This window comes from Plectropomus leopardus, chromosome 10, assembly GCF_026936395.1.
Source record: "Plectropomus leopardus strain MGB_pleo_1.0 chromosome 10, ASM2693639v1, whole genome shotgun sequence".
NCBI classification, from domain to species: Eukaryota; Metazoa; Chordata; class Actinopteri; order Perciformes; family Serranidae; genus Plectropomus; species Plectropomus leopardus.
This window is the reverse complement of record NC_142185.1, coordinates 30,540,741-30,556,420: the sequence shown is the minus strand read 5'-3', so window position 1 is coordinate 30,556,420 and position 15,680 is coordinate 30,540,741. Positions and strand designations below refer to the sequence as shown.

Below are 15,680 nucleotides of genomic sequence, written 5' to 3'. Positions count from 1 at the left end.
CTGGTATGATTGTCCCATGAGATCATTCTGCTTGGTGACACATGATTTCAGGCCTTTTCCAAACACTCCTCCTGCTGAGCTATGAAAGGAAGAGCCAAAGACCAGATTTCAAAAATAGCCCAAACCACCCACATCGTATTAGTAATAGTTCAGCATTTTGGGAATGACACATATTTTGCCAAGGGTTAGATGATAAGATTGAGACCAATCTTGAATATCTATCCTTTTAAATGGTGCTACAGCCAGCCTAATATTAGATTAGCGCCGCATGAGTATTGGAGATAGGGATTCAGCTGCCTGGCTGTGTATCACAAAGTGTTAAGCAATTTGTCAAAATTTAGTTTTCCAATGTTTACTTTTAAAAACAGCTGTACCTCCTGCTGTGCATTACCTAAAAGGTGGTAAAATGGGAGAAATTGTTCAAAATAGGAACAGAAAAAAAAGTCAACCACTCTAAAAGGTGGTACAGCCCACTCGCAAAAGAAAATGTCAGCATTTCAAGTTCCTGCAAGCACAAGCTGCAGACCACTGTTGGAGACCAATAAACAAACTTGCTTTTTAGTCTCCAATCATGGTTGTTCAATGTGTTTCAAGCTGGCATTTGGAGACATTGCTGCATTTCCTGCCAGCATATTCATTCATTCAAGGTTAGAAATGAGTTTACTCCAGTCCCTTTGTTCAAATTAAACATTGTGAATCTTTTTATATTTTTCATTGGCCTGACAATAGTGAAATGTAATTGTTTTATATGGTATATCTTCTTTAAGGTAACCACAATGTGCAACAAAACTGAAAAACTAAACTGAGCTTCAAGTCAAACTCCCAGCAAATAAATAAATTACAAAATATCTGTGTGGTAAATGGAAGATATAGCCCTGATGTGATGTAGCGAGGCAGTAAGAGTGTGACCTCTTTGTGTAACAGAAAGGATCAATAAAGATGTAGGCAGGAAACAGTCTGAGGACGAGTCTCTGTCTGAACAGAACTGTGAAGGTCGTATCCTCAACTGCTGCGTATTTATTCCCTGCCTGAGATAATATCAACCCATGCTGTCATTCTGTTTGCCTTCTCTAATTCTCACTTCCCACATTTTGGAAGGAATCCAGCACAGAAATCATGCTTTTATAACACCACAAAGCAGATGTGAAAGCAGTTTCTGGAAAATTCACTGCAGAAGTTGATTAGACACCTGCGCGGCATCTGCAATTAATATCAATTTATTGGCTATGATTACTGTTTTGCTTTGCACTCAAAAATGGCACTGACATAGAGATGTCGTTTCTCCTTTCAATAATGTCGCTGAGTTGATCCCTTAATATCTAATAAGGCTGATGCTGGTCCTATGGGTCTTTAGGGAAGATCGCTGTTGGCATGGGTGGGCAATTTCTTAATGGACTGTAGAAAGAGCAGATTAGTTCATTGACATGTCTTACTCGCTCTCTTAAATTCAATTATCCTCTCTCTTGAATTAAATTATCACCTGCTTGTCAGGACAGATGTGCTGTTGTAGATGAAGAAAGTAAAGTTTAATTAGATGTATGCTGTATGTGTGTGTGTGTGTGTGTGTGTGTGTGTGTGTGTCTAATAGCAATTAACAGTTGGAACAAATTCAAGCAAATTGGAATGAAGTGCTGTTTTTCAGCCACAATGAAGAGACTGATATCTAGATGAACATGAGAGATTACCTCATCTAGCTGTGCAGTTAAATATTTCAATTAGTCCGGGTTTAGGCAATATTTGCTTAAGACATGGGCCATCAAGACTTCCTGCATAATTAATCCCATGTTATGCGGGCTATTTTTATGGAGGTGACATTTGCATTTTGTCATTTTCTGCCATGGAAGGCCATAAAGATTGACATTTGAGCAGCTGTGGTGCTTTGGGCGGTGACGGAGTGCAGCCATTTGTCTCTGACTGCAGGAACAGATCACAGCCTCAGCATCTACAGCCCAGTTGCCACAAGAAAATGTTGGCATGGTAGTGTATATTTCTACAAAACATGAATATGTTACATTTGCATGTGTCATACATATCATATCAATTTTTCTAATGTGACGTAGTATATGTATTGACTTCGTCATCGGGGGATGAAGGGGATGGTAGATGGTAGATGCTAGGTTAACTCTGCAAGATGCCTGACTGGCTGCACACCACGGCAGACCACTGTTTCACACAACAATAAAACTGGTTGTCTAAGCAAGTCATTGCTGTTTTTCAGCAGCTTTTCGGACTCCAAATGTGGGTCTTTATAGCAACCCCTCTGATTTTCAATCAGCTTTTTAGGTATCAAAAATGTCTGTTTTGTAACAACCTGTTTCCAGCCGTTATGTAGGCTCTATATATGTATCTATGTTTTTCCAGCAGCTTTCAGGCTCCATATGTGGTCTTTCATAGTGCCCCGTCTGATTCTTTCCAGTGGCTTTTTACACTCTAAACATGGGTGTTTAGTAGCAACCCCTCTGAATTCTTCAAGGGGCTTTAGGCTTCAAATGTTGGTGTTTTGTAGCGACCGGTTGGTGTTTCCAGCGGCTTTTCAGGCTTCAAACATAGGTGATTTGTAACAAAAAGGTGGTTTTCCAGCCATTTTTTTAGGCTCCTGTTGTGCCCAAACATAGCATGCAAATGGACCATGGTTTGTGGGACTGTGCAATGCCATTTTTTTTTCTATCAATTTGGCTGTCCTCTAATTAATTTCATATAGCCCCAATAAACTAAATAAGCGTGATTCTGCTGTTATTTGAAAGGAAATACAACAGTCAGACTTCTATACTGTAAATATAGTTTACCATCTCCTCAGGGTAGTTTTACCATATTTAAAGAGTCAACAAACTTAATTCCTCAAGATTTTAGCCCACACTTGACATTACTGCTGACTGCCTTTGGTTTCGATTCATTTCACTGTGTAAAAATCAATTTGCAAAAACTTTGCCAAGATGGGTAATTCATCACCTCTCCCATTTAATTGTCAAATCTTAGTTGCATAGTAGTGCAGTACAGACTTTTCAGATAAATCTGTGCTGAACTTGGTGACAACACAACTGACAAAGAAAAAGGACAACTTTCTATTAAATAACAGTAAATAATTAAAGGGGCTCCCTGAAAAAAGTCAGACAATACGAGTCATCTGGACACAGTTCTTAACATGGAGGTGGCTGAATCAGCTGAGTGTGCTAACTCCATTAAAATGTTACAGAAGCAACAACAACTCAACAAATATCGCCACTTGGGCACGACCGTTCCCGACAACATATGACACACTCGGTAGCCTCCTGCATCTGTTGCTGATGTTCTGGGATGACGAAATGTATTGTGTCTTTTTAATTTTTTTTTACAGTCTCATTAGATCCATCCAGTCTTTTTCAAAATAAACTCACAATGTCAGTAAAACACCCCCCTCTTTACACATATTTCCTTGAACAGCACAAGCATGTGGTTTGGCTTAGTTAAGAAAAGCACATGGTAAGGTTTAGAAAAAAATAACATGGTCTGACTCAGCATTTATATGGGAAGCAAACAGTGGGCTACCGGGTGAAAATCCAGGGTTTGTTGGACCCATCCACTGCCCCTCCCGCTCACTTTTCAGGGACTCCCTAGCTCTCTGAATTACGTTGTTACGTTTTACGTGTCATACTGCTGTGAAAGGTGCTGTCTGGCTGTCTGTTGGTTTATCAAACCGCTGCAATAAGCAATAAAGTGATGCAGCCTGGCAGCGTATCATACTGCCACGAAATGTGCTGTACAGCCGTGCGGCATATCATACTACCACAAAGGAGGGTGCAGTCCAGCCATATTAAAAACTGATTTGGCCTGGCAGCGTATCAGACTGCTGCAAAAGGTACCGTCCGGACATGTTATAACCTGATGCAGCATCATATCATACCACCTGGAAAGGTGATCATCCAGCTGCGTGGCAGCCTATCATACTGCATCAAAAGGTTTCGTTCAGCCACGGTATAACATGACGCTGCCGTGCAGCATATTGTACTGCCACTAAAGGTGCCGTGCGGCCGCCCAGCTGCCTCATGGCATATCATACTGTGTTGAAAAGAGCTGTCCAGCCACACTATCTGACCCTGCTGGGATGTGTAGCATACTGCTGCAAAGGGTGCCTTTGTGCTCGGTGTCTGATGCCAAAAACAAACATTGAGAGCTCGGAATGAGAACGGGCGAAGAAGAGCTAAAAGTGGGAGTAATGAGCTAGCCAGTATGAAACAGATAAACAGATAAAATAACAACACACACAAAGCAAGTGTGACTCTGCTCAGGACGCCATGATGCCACTATATTTTTATATAGCAAAGAGTGGATTGCTGCTATATTAAAAGCCCTGAATGTCACAAATAGCACCTTTAAACTGATATTTACTTACATTCTTATATGCCTTATGGTGACAGTGACTGGCTGAAGATTACCCATTTTTAATACAACCGATATCAATTTTAGAAAATCGTTTGAGAGTTGCTGTGTATTTTTATCTCTGCTCACTAACAGGCCGGTGGCAGTGAGGTTGATATGAGCACATAAAACAGATAGAAAAAAAATGTTGTTGGCAGGAAATGACTTGCCACAACTGTCTGCCCTGCACCAGTGATTTATGTCCCAGGATATCACTGAGCCACACGATGAATCTTCATTTGATGGAGGGCTTCATGACTCTCCAGTGTTTTACATGGATACCCGAGCACACTGCGGGCTGAAAGAGTGCTGCTCTATGGAGCCTGGCAGCTGTCATAAGAAAAAAAAAAAGTTTCCTTGAATTGATTTAGACAAGCCATCAAATGGTTTATGGCTATTATTTACTGTGTTAATAATTTAGCACAATGTATAAGGGATATTAAAGATTACACGATATTGTTTTACAAGCAAAATCCAAAGTTTGTCCAAGTACAAAGCATCTCTGTCCAAAATCAAAACAAAACAGCATTAAACCCAAGCTGCTCATTTAGATTACATTGCCCATGTCCCCACAGCTTTCAGTGTTTATTTTCCTCTGCATCAGGATACACAGTGGTACTGCATATGCACACATCACTGACAGCAGCCTATAAGTTGGCAAGCAGGGGTGAAAAAACATCCAACAGTGCATTGTAACTGCATGGAAGATTTCCACCGTAAAATCAAATTGTAGAGAACAGAAGCTTGAATTGTTGAGGTCGTAGTTGTTGAAATTGTAGCTCTCAATGAACATCTTATCTGCTCAACAAGTTCTTCAAACCACACTTCCACTAATCCAAAGATTGACGGTGTGATCCCAGGCTCCTCCATGCCACATATTGAAGTGTCCTTGAGCAAGATACTGAACCCAGAATTGTTTCCGGTGGCGATTCGGTCACTTGTGTGAGTGCATGTGAATGCTTCTGGGTATGGTAGCATGGTATGTATGTCTGAATGTGTGTGTGAACTGGTGAATGACACATGTAGTGTAAAAGCACTTTAAGTGGTCGTAAGACTAGAAAGATGCCACACAAGAGCAGAATCATTTCCTAAACTGTAATTCAACCAACAGGAGAGTTTCCTTAAGTAGCATAACCAAAAAAAACCCAAAAGAACATATATGACTGTGATTAGTCGCAATTTTAAACATGTAGTTTATATTGTGAAAATTCTGGTTCAGTTTAGGCAACAGAACTACTTGGTTAGGTTTAGAAAAAGGTCATGGTTTGGGTTAAAATAAGCATGTTTGTTACTTATTTGATCTTACATACATAATCTTACATGACGTTAGCATGTACATAAGAACGTCATTTATGACATCATGTATGTAAGATAAAAATAACCCGCGAAAAATTCAATTAAATCGATGTAACGATTAATGCAGAATATGTTCAGGAAATAATTAATCACTGACATCTCTGTAGTTAAATCAGCCAACACAACGAATGCAGTGCACCCATATACTGACACTCTTGGTAAATGCATTCAAATGGCCCAAACTGCTGGCAAGATAGTGGAAGGATACGCAAGTGACTACAACTGTTTTTCTTTTTTGTTTTTTTTTCAAAACTTACAGTCACAACAAATAATGCCGAGGTTCACTCAACATTAGGTTTTTCTTATAAAAAGCATTTGCTGTTTCAAATTAGTTGAGTAAGATGTGAGCAGTTAAGTTTGAGCAGTGCTAAATGCTAAAATCCGCACTTTGATAGAAACTCTGCCATTTTGGAATTTATTATGTTGATTAAATGCATTCCAGCTTTACTTTTGACCTTCCTGTCTCATCACTTCTGTCTCCTTTTGTCTCTGTTGTAGTTTTTTTTTTTGTTCTGTGTCACCTTTTTCTTAAATCAAGAAAATGTCAAAGTGGAGAGCAGACAATGCCACGGTCTGCTGTGCTTGTTCAAATTACAGAGAAATGCTTCAAAGACGAGGGGGTGAATCTACTGATGAAAAATTCACAAACATTCAGCCTGTGGCTTCAATGCATTTTTGTCTATTAAGGCAGCTGCTGGTGACGAGATTGGCAACTCTGCCTCTTTGACTGCGGCTTTTCTCCCTGTGTGATTGAGTGCTTATGTAAGATGGCAAGTCAAGAATGAAAGCCTTTACTCTTTAAAAGATTTTCTTTGGATCAGGTCGTTGAAAATCTTTCAGTCACATTAACTTCAGTGAAAACAAAAATACACAACCAAATGACAAAAATACAGACGGACAGGTGCATCAGTGGGAGGTGTTTTAGTGCGAGTTGTAATTTTTTCCATCAAAACAGAATACATAAGTAAAATGGGGGGGGGGGTATATTGTAATTGTGAAAAAGACTGTTGACACACAGGCTCTTGAGCACTATGAGGAAGAAGAGCATTTTTCTAACTGAACAGTAAAATGTCATTGTAAAATCATGGTTGGTGCACATGTGAGGAAAAGGACTTTTCCTTCGGTGTGGTTGCTGAGCGAGGTCCAGGAGAAAAATCACTATTCGTTGTGTGGAAAGGGTTATAGCTTGTGAATCAGCCCATTTATTATTTAGAGGTTGCACCATTTACGCCATTCATCACAGCAATTAAGAATCTGCTTTAAAATGGAATCAAATAATAGTGGATCTCCAGCAGAACAGCAGAAATAGAGGGACGGGACTTGATGTAAAAGAGGTCGATTTGACACATTGAAGAATAGCTTTGGCAGACAAAGATGTTATGGGATATCTCCTCTGCAGCGGTGCATGCATTGCACAATTTCTGGTTGTGTAAGTAGAAAAACTGTAGTCTAAATGCAACTCAGTTTATTTTCGTCTCTGCATCACCAGAAGAAAAGCAAATTCTTGTGATGCTGATTTGAACTAGTTTGAAGTATCAGTCAAATCTCCTTGTAAAATTAGCTCTTATTGGATTTCGCAGCCCACGTTTTACAGCCAATGCCAACACTCAGTGCCAGAGCTGGAAGTAGTGTGCCCTTTATTAGCGCGGGGTGGTGAATAATGCATGTTGTGTAGTGTAATGACTTATTCACCACAGACCAGAGTTGGTCTCCCATCTCACACCAAGCGATTAATGTTGGTTTTTTTACAAGCAGAACCACGATCTTTCCCACCCTCCCCCCTACTGTACATTCAGCCTGCTGGTCAAGTTCATTCCAATTATCAAGGTTGCTCTATGGTTTAATGTAATTCAGTCAGTGGTGGAGTGTAATTAAGTACAATTATGCAAGTGCTACAACTGCAATTTTTGGGTTACTATGCTTAACTTCAGTGCTGCCATTTCATGCTACTTTATTCTTCTGCTCCACTGCAGGTCAGATTACTAGATACTTTCAGATTTTAGATTAACATTTTATATTTAATGAAAGTAAAGATAAAAGAAAAGTTAGAAAGAAAAATATAAATTTGTGTATGTGAACTTTTTTTTTTTTTTTAACCTCTTTTCTCTCTTTTTTCATCTCATGATCCCTCAGATTCGACACTTCGGAGGGCCCCGACCTTAGTTTTGGAACCACTGTTTATGAATTAGTTATAAGTTATGGAGGCCTATATCCACCAGTGTCATGAAGAATCCTGTTACAGTTAATCTTTATAGTAAGAAACTTTATCAAAACAATGACATATCTTGAAATATTGACCTAGTATCGAAAACAATGACAAATATTCTGAAAAAAATTACTTATTAACTAGAAATAATAACTATCATAAATAATGATAAACTTTCTGAAAATGACTGATCTTGAAATAATGACTTATTACCTCAAAATGAGAAACACACAAATGATGATTTAGTATCTCAAAATAATGAGAAATGTTCTCATAATAATGACTTAGTACCCTGAAGGAATAACTTCATATATTAAAAGGACAAGAAACTTAATTTAAATAATGACCTTGTATTTCAAAAAAATGAGAAATGATGACTGAATATTGTGAAATAACGACAAACTTTCTGAAAATAATTATTGCATATCTTACAATAATGAGAAGCTTTCTGGAAAAAAAGACTTCTCTTGAAATCATTTCAAGTTTTTCAAAGAATTCCAAAGTATTGATCCTGTATCTTTGAATAATGAGAAACTTTATAAGAACAACGAATTAGTATTTTTCTGAGAAACATTTTTTGAAGAAAAAAAAAAGAGTAAAAACCAATTAATAAAAATATTGACTTAGTATCTCAAATTGAGACACTTTCACAAACTAATGAGTTAGTATCTTCAAATAATGAGAAACCCTCTTAAAATAATGACTTAAAATCTCAAAATAATGAGAAACTTTCTGAAATTAACAACTCTGTATCCCCAAATAATGAGAAATTTTCCCATAATAATGACTTTGTATATCAAAATAATGACTTTGTTTCTCATAATAATGAGTTAGTTTCTCATAATTATGAGCACATTTTTCAAAAATATTGCTCAATATTTAACAAATAATTCAGAAAAAAATTCTCAAGTCACTGTTTTTGAGAAAGTGTTTCATTACGCAAATCATTATTTTGGAGAGCGTCTCATTGTTTTGTGAGACTAAGTCATTATTTCAAAAAACTGTAACGGGATTTTTTTTTTTATCAAACTGGTTGGTATCAGAACTAGTGTGACCTCAGCAGCTACAACAGTAAAATGCTGATTACAAAATGATGCATCAACAATTTGATAATGTCAGATTGAATCAGATATCAAGACCAAGTTCTTTGACTGAACACTTAAAGTACTTTTACCTGATAATACTTCCGTATTTTACCTTTAGTAAAATTCTGATAGGGTATCTTTGCTTCCATCGCTGTATTCAGCCACTTAACAAGCTCAGCTAGCGAACAACAATGCAAGTTTCACAATATTCAGCAAACAGGCTTTGAAAGGAAATTCATGCATCATGCGTGTTTTGTAAGGCCTCGAGGAAACGCACAGAGAGTTTGGGTGACTAACACTGAATGTAAACATGACTGTTTGTTTACAAGAAAACTCCAGTGTGTGCCCTTTTTATTTGGGCTTATTTTGACAGATGCCAGTTATACTACTGTAGCTGCACTGAATACGCAAACACAGGGAATGTAAAAGACAGCAAAGTGCCTGACAACACAGGAGCTTACAGGTCGATGGAGACAGCCTGTCATAACTGATGGCCAACAGATGACAAAAGCACAACACAGATAACCCATTATAGTACATATACTATAGTATATATTTAGTTAGTTCACCTCAAACCCACTGAGCGTCAGTATACTATGAAGCATGGCTTTATTTATCATCCATGCATCTGTTTTCAGAGCTGTTTTATTCCTTTTATGCTGTTGTTATGGCTACTCTACTTTATCTCTCTCTGAACCCTCCCCTCCCTTCTATCTTCTAATTTTATCCATCAATCCTTTTTTTTTCATCTCAAGAATTTCAAAGTCCTCCTCTGCTCTTCCTACAGCCCCTATTATCCCCGCTGCTCCTAATTTCACAGATGATTAAATACTAAGTTGGTGCTCTCGGTAATTATATGTGTTTTCTTCAAAAAATGACCTTTTCAAGATATTATTATTAATCTGACAGGGTGCCTTAAAAAAATAAAAAATAAAACACCCTCAGTCTTACCTCATGTTTACAAGCCCTGGCAATGTGTGACTGTGAATCCAAATCACAAATACTGACAGTGAAATCATGCTCTCTCTGAAAACGCTGAGGTTATCAGGGCTGCGGTCGAATAGTCCAAATATTTTCCGTTCCTAACCACTTTTACTTGACCTGAATGAAAAATGTCATTAAGTCAAAGAAAGATATGAAGGAAATGTCAGAGTGACTTGAGAGGGACAACCACCAGGACTGCACTGACATAAGGCTCCGTAATTATGTGACAGGTGATGACATTGATGCTGGTATGTGTGACGAAACAACAATATATCAAAGACGGACGACTTAAAGCACATTTTCATTTCATCCATTTTTACAGACCAAATTGTTTTTTGAAATATTTTTTTATTTATCTGTTTTCTTTTGGAAACCTGATGATTTCATGATTTCCTTTTGTAGCACTCTGTAATGTGGATGTTAAAGTGCTGTATAGAAATGTTATTATTATTATTAGGATGTCTTTAATATTTCACTCAATGTGTTGCTACCTTATTGTTTCATGGATGCTATATAAACGAGGACAACCTGTGAAACACGCGACTTCTTAAAAGGTTAGAATTAAAATGAAAAAGCCGTATGTGCTCCAAATTAATCCCAATTGGTACGTTTGAATGAAAATTATCATTAAATGTATGCAAGATAGTACATATTATCATTGTTACGTTTCAAATGTGTTGAATTAAAAACGTCAAATGCTGCCGCTGCAGGGAATTGTAGGACAGAAGTCTCTCCTTTCCTTTTGTTAAGGATGGTCCAGTGTAAGGGCATGCCAAATAATTTCTGTCACGTGATAATGGCAATGCTTTAACTCATTTATATACTGTAGATGTACTATTTATAGATTGAAGACAATGTTTTTTGTATTTGGTAACTGTTCAGATTTGTAATTTTGATGGATTTCATTTTGTTGTAATGTTTATATTTCATACAAAATCTGAATCTCACTATGAGTTATTGCTGTTGTTCACAAACTGAGGAAATAAGAGATAATTTTGCTCAGTTTTAAATAAATATATATATGTTGACATGTACGACTATTACACTTATTTTGTTGTTATTTTGTTAATTAAATATTCTCAGCATTTTTGTAAAATTGTCAAGATTTATCATTATTGCAAAAACACACTGACATTTTTTTTACATTATTTATGGCCATTTCGCCCACCTCTAATCATGTGTGTCCTATGCTTAAGAAGATTATAAAGAAAGCAATGAAGCACTTTTCTTTAATATAAGGATACTTTTAAATGAAAATTAGGAGAATTCAAAGAGCTCTTATCTTCGCAGCCATTTAAGATATTTGTTGGGTCATTTCGCTCAGTTCGGGACAAAAAGGACAATTAGACCACAGCTCAGGTATTCCTGGTGCACTAAGCTACCAATCCTCACTGTTTATTATACCTGTGTCAGTAAAATACAATCTATAGAGAGACCATCGGGGGAGCGATGCAGTCCCTGTCTCGCAGAACAAAATTATTCTTTTTCTTTTTTTTCTCTAGATTTTAATTATTTATCCACATTTCTTTTGACATGCTGTGCCTCTGCTTGTTACAGTAAATCCATGAATAATTAACAGCAATAAATTAATTATAGTGCTCTATTTTTAGCGAGTCATCCTATTCAGATCACTGAAACACACAACAGTCATGATAGAATTTGCCACCACACATAGAAAACACTGATGAAATAATAAAGAGCCTCTTTCCACCTGTCTCTGTACTGCAGCAAAGGACTGAAGCGGTTTAGGCGTCCTTCTTGTTTCTTGGAAGCTTTGTCTGAGGCAACACAAGACTAGTGAGAGTGTCAGGATGGCTGTTAATTCAGTGTCCGCATGCCAATTTTGGAGAGCTGCGTCAACATCCCCTGTGGATGAAAGCAATTGCATTTCATGGGCTGGAAACACAGAAGAGCTTCCATCCAAACACAAATACAACAGCCATAAATCCTCTAACAGCTACAAGGTCCGCACCCAAGGGGAAATCAATTACCAATTAAATAGAAATGTTTTGTTTCTTCTTCTCACGACTGGACTGAACTGTTAAAAAGAAATAAAAAAATCAATGTTGCATCATTATCTCCACCAGTAAGCAAAGAAACAAACATCATTTTTCTGTATAAACAACATTCATGGGCATTGCTGTTGCTACGCACCGAAGAGAATCCGTCAAAATACCAAGGTTCATGAAGTTGAGAGTAAAACTTTGCATCTGTCTGGCATGATGCTCACAGAGCTGTTCAATTTGCAGGTGACACCGTGATCTCACTTCTAACTGACTCACATATCTGCTGGTGAAAAGCCCACGTTTCCGCTCTCAGCACTGTTGCTGGAAATAGCACAGTGCAGTTAGGGCCTTGGCCAGGACTGTCTGCTCTGAACAAGAATCTTAAATTTGATGATCTCTAGATTCAGACTGGCATATCGAAAAACATTAATGTTGCATTTTTGAATTAAAATTCTTCAGTTCTGTTACTGATATTTTCTTTTGCCGGTCAGCTTTTACTGGTGAGTGTTGATATTCAGTTTGGTATTAGTGGGCGTTAAGATAAAAATGTTACTAATCTAGTGCATTCACTTTCTATATATTCATTTTTATATGCTGTTTCCTACTTCCAAACAAGACCTGATACCTTGTAAACCAAACAATAAGACTGCCATTTTTAGGTTTGACCTGTAGTAGCACTATGTAACGTGCAGTCTGCCATCGGGGGGGGGGTACAGGTGATCCCAACCCCTGGTGCCCAAGGGAGGGCCCATCCAAAAATCCATGGTTGACCCTTAAATGGGACCAATGCAGACAACTCGCCACCTCGGCTTCAGAGCTGAGACCATGCGCCTCAGCTTCACCGTCAGGTGAAAGAGAGAGACAGATATTGAAATTCACCTGCTCTGTGCTACAGGAAAGGGCTCCAGGGTGAGTTGCGGAGCGGCTTACAAGTTCATACCATTGTTGAGCAACGTAAAATTTTTAACATATCAGCTACAAAACAATGTTTAAATATAACATTTCTGTGAGTTGCAAAAATGTATAATACATTTTTCTGGTGATTGGGTCCTTTTTCTAGACAATTTTTGGACTGAGCCACTGAGGGGGGCATCATGGTCAGTATTGAGAATTAATTACAGTGACCAGTAAGTCCTTAAATGTATGCATGTATCCAAATGTTGTTTAATGGCTAATGTTTACCTATAAAGACAAACTAATTTTAACATATTTGATCTACCTGATCCACAAACCATTTTTAACCTGTGCTGTTTTACTTGCTAATTAATTGCGCTTATCTTTGACTATAAAGAGATCACCAGAAACCGTTTTACAAATAAAGCAAATAGCTATATTTGATGTCTGATGTCCAAGACATGCGTACCAGGGAAAATTAACCATCTTTCAGGCCAAAAAATGTTTATGTAAAGGTGGCTAAGCCTTCCAGCTGCTTAAGGACAGAGCAGCTCTGCTTTGAGGTAGTTGCATTTATTAAAGATAATGTCCACACTTGAGAGACGCTTATTACTATAATGAGCCGAACAGAGATACTGATTTGCATCAGGCTGCAACCCACGGTGAAGCCTTTGAAAACAGTAATGCAGCTGTTTAAGACAAACAAGGTGAGGTGAGCGGGTGAGGACGGCAGCAAAGTCTCTGCTCTAAGATGAAAGACAACAAAGCATCAAACAGGCAACTTTGTTTTGATAAATGAGAGAATGAAACTCCAGTAATCTGTGAAATAACTTATCCGGGTCATTAATAAAACATGTGAATTAGTGAGATGAAAAGAAAAGTCACATAAGAAAAATTACCATATATGCTATGAAACTATAAGCCTATATAGATAAAAGATGATTACATTATAGTTAATTATCACCGCCAAGTGTGCAGCCTGGAGGGATCATGCATTCAGTTGTGTGTGTGTGTGTGTGTGTGTGTGTGTGTGCGTGTGTGTGTGTGTCCATCTGCAGTTAATCTTAAATACTACTGGACCAATCAGCCTAATACTTTTGGTGTACATTAACTCTTTAACAGGCATTGTAACAGTTCAGTTGACTTTTTCTTCTTCTTTTTTTCCCCATCAAATTGCTCTACTAAACACCTGGAAAAACCCAGTTTCATTTTACACAGATGTTGTATTTTTTCGATTTTAAGGGATCCATAATGATTATTTGGCTCAATAATTATTGGCTTGATAATGGGACTTATGATGTCATACCGATAATTCCAATAATAACATTTTTGGCCAATAAATAGAACCGATAATAATAAGCATAAATTGCCTTGATTTCGCCCGTTTTGCCCATGGCTTCGCTCCGCCAGTACTACACACACTGAATTATGCTGTGTGTCAAACTGCTGCACCTGGATCAGTCCAAAACATGTCATCACAGTCAGCAGTAGGGTTTCCCTCATTGTTTTTTTTTTCTTTTTTTAACTCTGTCCCCGCCATTGACGAGATTTTCTGTCAATCAGTGTTTTCACTGTAGTGTAGGGGACACTGTTACGGATGTTATGCAATAAAACAACATTTCCACGTCCAAAAACAAATGAACAAGACCATTGAAGATCCCAGGGTGATGGGAGGAGAGGACAACTAATGTGTCGACTTTATCGCTATTTAGCGGCTTTTCAGACCCAGCAGCGTTGCGCTCTCTGAGAGCAGGTACCATCTGGGCACACATCATAACACAAAGAAAGATGCCTTTTAGCATTGGTTTCTAACAGCGAAATCACTGAAAAAGCGGCTACTTTTGACGACTTCGGAAGGCGAATGGGCTAGATTTTTTTTTTTTTATATCAGTGGATGTGTGTACATTAAGTTTCTCGAAAACAAGGGAGGGAATCACCCCACTTTCAGAAATACCCATGGAGTAGGCTTTAGAAAGGAAGTCATGTCAATGTTCTTGAAGTCTACACAGTAGTTCATTGGTCGTTCACCACCACATCGCTGTTAGTGAGCTAATAAAGCGAATAATTCTTTATTTTAACTGGGTTCTCTTTGATCTATTACAGTGTATTGGAATTTTCAATAATTAACACAAATTCCTAATTTTGTTCAGTTATTTTTTTCTAATGAATATTAATATGCTAACGTTGAATGCAGAATATTAAACCAACTAGCTCTGACACACTTAACAGCGGTGTTGCTAGGAGGTATACTGTACAGTACAATTGCTTCTGTGTAAAGTCATGTTCCGGTGCTCCAGACTACTTAATTAAGACACAGAGGAACATGAATCTTAATGAGTTTATAGCCATAATTGGATCATCGTCCCAGACCAACATGAATACAAATTTAGAGATCAGATTCATATACAATAGAGGGAGACATTTGCTGTAAGTGTTTTCATCATATGTGACAAAACAAAATGAGAAACGACACAGCTTATATCATCTGCAGCAATCGATGTTACCACAAGCTGTTAACATATTAATAATATTTTAATCCAGAAATGGCTAATAGGAATACAAATTACCTGAATGAAAGACTTTGTCTCTCCAATGTAGCTGTTTGTATCTTCATGATATTTCTGCTCGAGTTCATTTTTCCCATCACATCCCATAATATAATGTCAAAACAACTCATTTTACAAAGAAGCCCAAAGCTAGAAGTGATGCCACTCGTCGGGTAGGTGATGCACCTGACAGAAATCAGAGAATATG

At 37.7% G+C, this 15,680-nt stretch overlaps 1 long non-coding RNA gene across 3 annotated transcripts in view; it reads right to left on the bottom strand.

The window, feature by feature from the left end:
• The window catches only part of LOC148188566 (uncharacterized), a 154,013-nt gene that overhangs the window by 65,350 nt on the left and 72,983 nt on the right, over nt 1-15,680 (bottom strand). Inside the window, exon 3 of one of the 3 annotated variants that reach the window (XR_015777707.1) lies at nt 11,506-11,892. The exons of the other annotated variants lie outside the window; for them this stretch is intronic. This is a non-coding gene — a long non-coding RNA (uncharacterized LOC148188566). Of the gene's footprint in view, nt 1-11,505; nt 11,893-15,680 lie in introns of those variants that run through there. 3 annotated transcript variants of the gene reach the window in all.